This window comes from Trichoplusia ni, assembly GCF_003590095.1.
Source record: "Trichoplusia ni isolate ovarian cell line Hi5 chromosome 20 unlocalized genomic scaffold, tn1 tig00002282_group19, whole genome shotgun sequence".
Classification (NCBI taxonomy): Eukaryota; Metazoa; Arthropoda; class Insecta; order Lepidoptera; family Noctuidae; genus Trichoplusia; species Trichoplusia ni.
The window spans coordinates 16,419-25,031 of NW_020799821.1; the positions used below are offsets into that span (position 1 = coordinate 16,419).

At 36.1% G+C, this 8,613-nt stretch overlaps 1 non-coding gene across 1 annotated transcript; it reads right to left on the reverse strand.

The window, feature by feature from the left end:
• Positions 1-3,108: 3,108 nt before the first annotated feature.
• Trnaw-cca lies at positions 3,109-3,181 on the reverse strand. The gene has a single exon. It is a non-coding gene; the product is annotated as a tRNA-Trp (tRNA).
• Positions 3,182-8,613: the final 5,432 nt, after the last annotated feature.

An 8,613-nucleotide genomic window follows, 5' to 3' on the forward strand; every position in this document is an offset into this window, starting at 1 on the left:
GAAAATCATAACTACATGTATACGTGAGGCCAACGAGACTACTAGCTATTTTTACTACTTCTAGCCAATTTTGACCTGGTTTTAGTGTGTAACAAACATTCATCCAAACAAACATTCATATTTTTAATATTAGTAGGATGTATAACAAAGTGTTTTGCTACAAGTAGAAGCTGAATACAGTAATGTTTAAAAAAAAAACCATACTAGACTAAAAGATTAATCTAATTAAAATTCCTCGAAAGGTATTGAAAAGCAAACGAAGCAGACTCAAATGGATTAAAAAGTACGACAACCTATAAAACGCTGAAAAATAAATTATTTAACCACTTAATCCATTTAAAAACTTTACACGTTGAAGGGTCCTTTATAAGACCGAGACCTAATGGAACGAAAACACCCTCACGCCAACCTATTTACCAGATACTGCAGAAAAGTTCAGTACTTATAAATATCTGGGCGATGTCCATTACAAAATAATCCTTACCACTTTGAAATAGGGTTGATTTTAAGGTTTTGTAGACAACTTCCGCTTCCATTATAAAATACCCCTTAACACTTTCAGATAGGGTTGATTTTCATTTGAATCGAAGGTTTTGTAGATAACTTCGGCTTGCATTTTCACAGAAAGTTGGTGTTTTTGTCATCTAGGATGTGGTGAGTGGGCGCTAAGTTTTAATAAGATTCTCACTTGTGGACGAGTCTTGGCTGTTCGTGATGTCTATTCTGTGATTCCTCTACGCTGAGATCTGGAGGACTTTGCAGATGAGATGGCGGGAGATTTCTTTGATTTGTATATGAGTTATGCTGTGTTGAGTATTTTTTTTTAGTTTGGATCTGCTTTTAAAGGGCTCTGTTGAGGTCAGATTTGAGCCCCGTTTTTAAGATAATAGTTTTTCTGTTCGCTTTTAAAATGTGTGATTTTTTCTATCTTATTTTTTTTTGAGTTCAATTGATCTGTTTGTGATAAAACTTTTAATGGCCTTCTGACTTCTGTCTCTGAATGACATTAAATAATTTTTGATTCAAAAACTGTTTTCTTTCTCTAGAGAGATCCTTTTTGGATTAAAAATGATATCTTTAAGATAATAATATGATGGTATGTTATTTGTTAATTGTATTATAAGTTACTAGCTTTTTGCCGGCGTCGATGTCGGTTATATCGCGTTTCCAAGAGAACTCTTCAAAAGTCCGGGATAAAAACTAACCTATGTTCTTTCTCAAGGTCAACTCTATCTCTGTACCAAATTTCATTAAAAACGGTTCAGTGGTTTAGACGTGAAAGCGTAACAGACAGACAGAGTTACTTTCGCATTTATAATATTGGTAGGGATTAATAGGTATATTTTCTGAAACAAGATTAGTTCTTTTCATCTAATCAAAGAAAAATAACAACATGGATAGCTGAATCTCAAGACACACATCACACAAACATTATAAATGCAAAAGTTTGTGAGTGTGTTTGTATGTTTGTTACCTCATCACGCTTAACTTAGAATGGAGGTTAAACCTTGAAGTCGTCTATATTCGATGACTCTAAACACGATCCCCTATGTGGCTACCATCCCCCAGGTACCACCAAGAGAGAAAGGGACGTCGCTCTACGCAATGAATATTGCTGTCTCGTTCTCGCAACGGCAGTAATACTTTCTGAGGTTGTGTTCTACTCCAGACTAACCCCATGTTATAAATAATGAAGCCGTTTTATTGAAAACCGGTCTTTATTGAATATTAAAAGGTCTTTTGTATTATTAAACAGAGTTAGTACAGTATGTAATGAAATAATTCTGCGTATTTTTGATTGATTGACCTGTTGATCTAGTGGTTAGTTACCCTGACTGCTGTTACAGAGGTAGTGAGTTCGATTCCCACCCAGGACAAATGTCAATGTGATGATCACGATAATTTTGTATTACGTCCGTGTGTAGTTTATGTAAAGCCAGTAGGTATAATGAAACTATATTGTGATACACCACATTGTAGTTTCTTTAAGCAATTGTTCATTATTGAAAATACTTATACAATAGATTTTTACCTAGAATTATAATCTAGAATTTTATTCCTGGAAGGAAACTATTTGATCTAGGTAGAGATTTTGATCTAACCATATTTTATTTTGAATGCTGTTTGCCATCACTTTGGTCTTTGACATGTCCATTCAAAGTCCAACTTCGAGACTCGCCTTGCACACGATCTTCAAGCATTTTATTTAACTCGCTGGCTGAAGAAGAGAACAGGACAACATTGTCGGCAAATCGAAGGTTGGACAATATCCTACCCTCCTGCATCTGCCTGCCCTGCTGCCAACGTCTGAAAGACATCTTCTAATACGGCTATAAATGTTTTAACAAGCAATGTCCCAAACTGATGATAATTTATACACCTGCTATGTGGTTCATCTGGATTTGAGGTAGGTTATTGTGTTTTCAATATAGCTTTTTGAAGATAAATAAAATTTATGTCTTATTTTCTAAGGAACTTAGTCCTTGTGACGCGAGGGGCTTTCCAAACATTCCGATTACACGCACAAATACACCCAGACTCAGGATAAGCATTCGTGGATCACAAAAATGCTTGTCCTACGCGGGGATCGAACTCGCGGCCCGTCGCGCTCTGTGTGTTTGGCTTAGTGAGCCGACAAAAAAAACGTAACGCGAGAGTGCAGAAGCAAAACGTATGTCAACTCTCATTCGTCGTGTTAGTAAATAGCGTGGAAACTGTGATGTCAATGGCAACAATGTCAATTATTAATTTAAAACCCGAATAGACCCGTTATTCTTCGAATAGTATTCGGTTAAACGTGAAACTAAGTTAGTCTTTAATAAGAAGTAATTTGCTCCGAGAATGAAATTTATTCCACTTTGGTCCGAAATAAGCTGTGTCTCAGTACTCACTAAAATCATTGTAAATGAAAAACAATGATTTTAATTAATTTTGTCCTGGTAACTAAACTATGGACTTTATGTACAAAGATATAATTTTATTTCACAAAAATTTAACTCTACACATCATTAGGTTTGAACTACAAAAAAGTAGTATTGAGGTCAATTTTATTAAAAAGAACGAATAAAAATAATATGAAAAGTAACAAAAAGGAACTTTCTGCATTGGTGGCCACGACAGGATTCGAACCTGCGACCGCCGATGCTGGGATCGGTTGCTCTGACCTCTGAGCTACGCGGCCGGTAAACAATATTTCAAATTTACCCTGTGTTGATCGTCGCCGCGCATCGCTCCCTCAATTTCGCGCCGTAGCTCCCTAGACATAGAGTACAATTTGTAATGAAGAATGGTGGGCACGTGAGGGTTCGTACAAGTACCATGGAATCAAATAGTAAACTATAGAGCGACAGTCGATCGTAACTTCGCCGTCCGTATTTAATTCATACCTGAGTAGGGGATGCTTACTATGCTCAGTCCATTCTCTATTCTCCCTATAACCATAGCGTGATGTAATCAAATCAAAACAAAAAATCTATAAAATTAATGACGTTGGCGAGAAAAAAAAATCTATATTTATATCCTTGCACAGAGTCGACGAGGAGCTCGTGGCTAAGCTATAACCGCATAAGTGAACCGATCATAGATTAAGCTACGCTTGACGCGGTTGGTCCGTAGATGGGTGACCATCTTTATATTCTTTATCCTAACGAGTTCCTCCGTGTTTCGGAAGGCACGTTAAATTGTGGGTTGTTCATACATTTTTGACAGTCTTTACAGGTAGTCAGAAGCTTGAAAAGTCTGTCAACCAGTCTAACCAAATGGCACAGTGTTGCCTAGGTAACTGGGTTGAGGAGGTGAGATAGGCAGTCGCTCCTTGTAAAACACTGGTACTTAGATGAATCAAGATAGACTGGAAGCGGACCCCAAAATAGTTGGGAAAAGGCTAGGCCGATGATGATGCTTGCATTTCATCACTTTTTTTTTAATTTTCTTGTACTATCATAGGTCTACTAGACAACGAATATTCAGAATCTTAGTTTGCAAACTAGTTATATTTTGAAGTGCCGCTACAAAACAATAGTCGGAAATCGAACTCATGATTGCAACACGGTGTAAACTTTAAATTAGTGCGACTGAAACGTAGACGAGGGGAGGGAAGTGCCTTTACTGATGTAGTATTAGACCTCATCAACCAAATACATGTGAAAAGAGAGCCAAGTTTAGTACTATAATACTTATATGTCATAGTTGTTGACTTCAACGACAAAAGAAGTGAGATCTAAAAGTGTGCCAAGTTCAATAGTCAGTCCTGAAATTCATTTATACTAACAACTACATATTATAAAACAGAACCGCTTTTTCTGTCCCTATTTCCCCTTAACTACTTAAATATTTGAAACAACTCGACGGATTTTGATGCGGTTTTTTTAATAGATAAAGTGATTTATGAGGAAGGTTTTTAAGTATAATCTATGCATATTTTCGTACAGAAACATAGTAAATTTTAGCGATTTCAAATGTATTTATTGTTTTTTTACGCTTTCATTGCAATCGATGGCTACTTCAAAATAATGTTCTAGAATATTGTACACCATAAAAAGATGTACAAAAACGTCTCAGACAGCATATGTCTATCTTTTAAGGTTTACTCACCATAACCATTTTTTGGCTAATAATTTTATTCTAAAACAAAACTTCTTTGCGAAGATGTTTTTGTTGAGATGGTTATCCTTATTAAAATCAAAATAAATACGACAAGTATTAAATTTTTCAAATTTCAAACGTTTTTCTCAAAGTTTTTGCATTACGATACAACGACGATGGTATGAATCCTTATCAAAATAAAGAACGTTAAAGAAATTCTGTGGCGTATATTAGCATTGCTCCCGTGCGAAGCTGGGGTGGGTCGAAAAATTTTAAAAATTGAATACTTGTCGTATTTATTTTGATAAGGATTTGTACCGTATCAACAAAAACAGCATCGCAAAGAAGTTTTGTTTTAGGGACAGAAAAAGCGGTTCTGTTTTACAACATGTAGTGATTCCCGAATAGACCCGGTATTCTTCGAATTGTAGTTGGTTAAACGTGAAATTATATATAAAGATATAATTTTATTTCACTAACACTTTACACGTCATTAGGTTTCAACTATAAAAAAGTAGAATTAAGGACCACTTTATGAAAAGAACGAATCAAAATGATATTAAAAATAGCAATAGGGTGTTTTATGTTTCTGATCTTCTGGCCACGACAGGATTCGAACCTGCGACCGCCGATACTAGGATCGGTTGCTCTGACCTCTGAGCTACGCGGCCGGTGAAACAATATTTCAAATTTACCCTCTGTTGATCGTCGCCGCGCATCGCTCCCTCAATTCCACGCCGTAGCTCCCTAGACATAGAGTACAATTTGTAATGAAGAATGGCGGGCACGTGAGGGTTCGTACAAGCGCCATGAAATTCAATAGTAACTATAGTGTCGTAAGGCCCAACCTAAACTTAGGTCGATATATATTATGGCCCAATGTACTAAAAAAAGGTGCAAGTTGCGAAGGTGCAAGTAGACCTTAGATTTAGTGAGAAAGTGTTCAAATGTAATGCTTTCGTCTAAACTATTTTAAGGGGCATTTCTTATGCCTAAAACTAACTAAAACATGCAAAAAATATTTTAATTTAATTATTATTTTCTAAATAATAGCATTAATCAATAATTAAAATTTTAAATGGCAGTTTAAAATTATTTAAGCCGAAAACTAAATTTAAATATCATGTCATAATTTTAGGTCGCTGGGCGGTAATTAAATGATTTTAAAAGTATCTTGGGCCGCATTGTCGTTATTTTCTTGTCATTAAATTAGGTCGTTGGGCCTTACGAAGATAGAGCGACAGTCGATCGTAACTTCGCCATCCGCATTTATTTCATACCTGAGTATGGGATGCTCACTATGCTCAGTCCATTCTCTATTATGTCTATAACCATAGCGCGATGTAATCAAATCAAAACGAATAATCTATGAAATCATTGACGTTGCCGAGAGTGAATCTATCACAGGTTAATCTACGCTTGACGCTGTTGGTCCGAAGATGGGTGACCATCTTTGTCATTAAGAGTTCCTCCGTGTTTCGGATGGCGTTCCTACACCTTTGACAGTCGTTACAGTTCGTTCAGAAGCTTGAAAAGTCTGACAACCGTAACCAAGGAGTATCGTGTTGCCCAGGTAACTGGGTTGAGGAGGTGAGATAGGCAGTCGCTCCTTATAAAACACTGGTACTTAGCTGAAACCGATTAGACTGGTAGCCGTCCCCAACATAGTTGGGAAAAGGATAGGCTGATGATGATCCTTGCACGAAGTCGATACTTCAAACATACAAGTCTGCTTCTGTTAATTTTCAAGAACTATAATATTTACTAGAAAACGAACATTCAGAATCGCAGTTTCCGAACTGGTTATATTTTGAAGTGCCACTACAAAACAATAGTTGGAAATTGACCTCTTGATTGCAATACGTTGTAAACTTTAAATTAGTGCGACTGAAACGTAGACGAGGGGAGGGAAGTGCCTATACTGATGTAGTGTCACGACTGTTGCTGTGTGATTCTCTTCAATCTTTGAGGTCTGGAAAGAAAGCTTAGTTAACGAAAAATGCCTCGTTCCTCAGTTTTACGCTAAAACCATAAGGAAAACTGGTGATGTGTGTGAGTTGAACTCGCTATGCCGAGGTATCAGTACAAAAAAAAAGAAAATCAATACGGTAAGGTCACGAATTTATGTCCTCGACCAATACTTATTGTCCCATTTCAGTGTTCATGAAAAACACAACGGTGGCAGACGGATAGACAGCGGTGTAGAGGTGCTTAGTAATTCCGTTTTAACGAGACCGAGAACCTGAAAAAAAGTATTCCTAGATTTTATTAAATGCAGAAAAGTGTCGGTATCTCTTTTTTTATATAAACCCAAAAACCTTCCTTTTAATATTTCATGTTCCGTGGCACCCCTGACCCAATTCGAGTTTTCAGCGAAATATAGGATTCACATTTTAATTGGCACAAGCTCGCTACCCTGTCGAAACTATACATTGTTACCTAGAACTCTTTTAAAAACGATGATGTCATAATAATACAGAGGAGCTCGTGGCTAAGCTATAACTGCATCAGTAGATCGATCACAGGTTAAGCTATGCTTAACGCGGTCGGTACGTAGATGGGTGACAATTTTCATTACGAGTTCCTCCGTATTTCGGAAGGCAGATTGAATTGGTGTACCCGGCTGTTACACATACATCTTTGACAGTCGTTACGGGTAGTCAGAAGCTTGAAAGTCTGACAACCCGTCTAACTATGGGGTATTGAACTGCCCAGGTAACTGGGTTGAGGAGGTCAGATAGGCAGTCGCTGCTTGTAAAACACTGGTACTTAGCTGCATCCAGTTCACCGCTGTTACTCTGCCTGACCTGCTAACATTTATAAAGGTACATTTACAAAACTACAGTTGAAATTTTCACTGACTATATTTTTCTGTTACCGATATAATATTCTGTTACCGTAACAGACAGACAGAGTTACTTTCGCATTTATAATATTAGTAGGGATTAGGTAACAAATAAAGGGCAAATAAAGTTATTTCATACGTGGTATAGTTGTTAGTATCATTAACTGCCGTAAATATATGAAAAAATGCTCTCAAAAATCCTAAACTGAAACACAGAAATGTGTGAATAAATAAATATGAATACTGCAACAATGATGTTTGGTTCGAATATTTATATCATACATACATGCATGAGAACGTTAATCCTATAGTTATTGATAGGTATTCAATTTCATCGAAAATACCGAATACCTGGACTTTGCTTCGCTACAAAAACATTTGATATTCAGCCGATATTTTGGTTGAAAAACTCATATTTTACAAGCCTTTATTTCGTTTCGCCTGTTCTTTTGTCCGTAGCCAAATATTGTGAATTCAATTCAACTCAATTTATGATGTCGGATGCGGGTTTAACATGACTTGAAAAAGAACTTGGAAGAGTTTGAATAAAAGTTTCTTGGTCTGGGTTTAAACTAAAATTTTGCATTATTTCGGTTTATAATTTTCACTAAAAACATTAAAGTATGAAATTTTATATAATACTAGCTGACCCAGCAAACATTATTTTGCCAAATATTTTTTTTACTGTAATACCACATTATAAAAGAAATAAAACAAAATTTTGTCCAAAAAATAAAATATTTTTTTTAGTGTGAGCAATCTTTAACACTTAGGGGTATGAAAAATAGATGGTAGTCGATTCTCAGACCTACTGAATACGCATATAAAATATAGTAAAAATCGGTTTAGCCGTTTCGGAGGAGTACGGTAACTAACATTGTGATACGAGAATTTTATATATTAGAAGAATTTAGACACATTTTCGGTCTCTCCAAAATAAAATTTAAGCCAAAAACTGTTATGATTTTAAATCTTTTTTTTTCGAGGCTATAAGTATTCAATTTGTTTTGGTTTCGAAGAGTCGTTATTTTCCTTATTTTACACTCAATTATTATATGGAAAAATCAAGCCTGTTATCAAGTACCAAAGTGCATCCTAACTAATGTGATAAACATTGTAATTTAAGTGTTCGCCCAGACTAGCCTACAAGGCTTCGTCTTAACATAGTAACCGGCCTCCCCGCA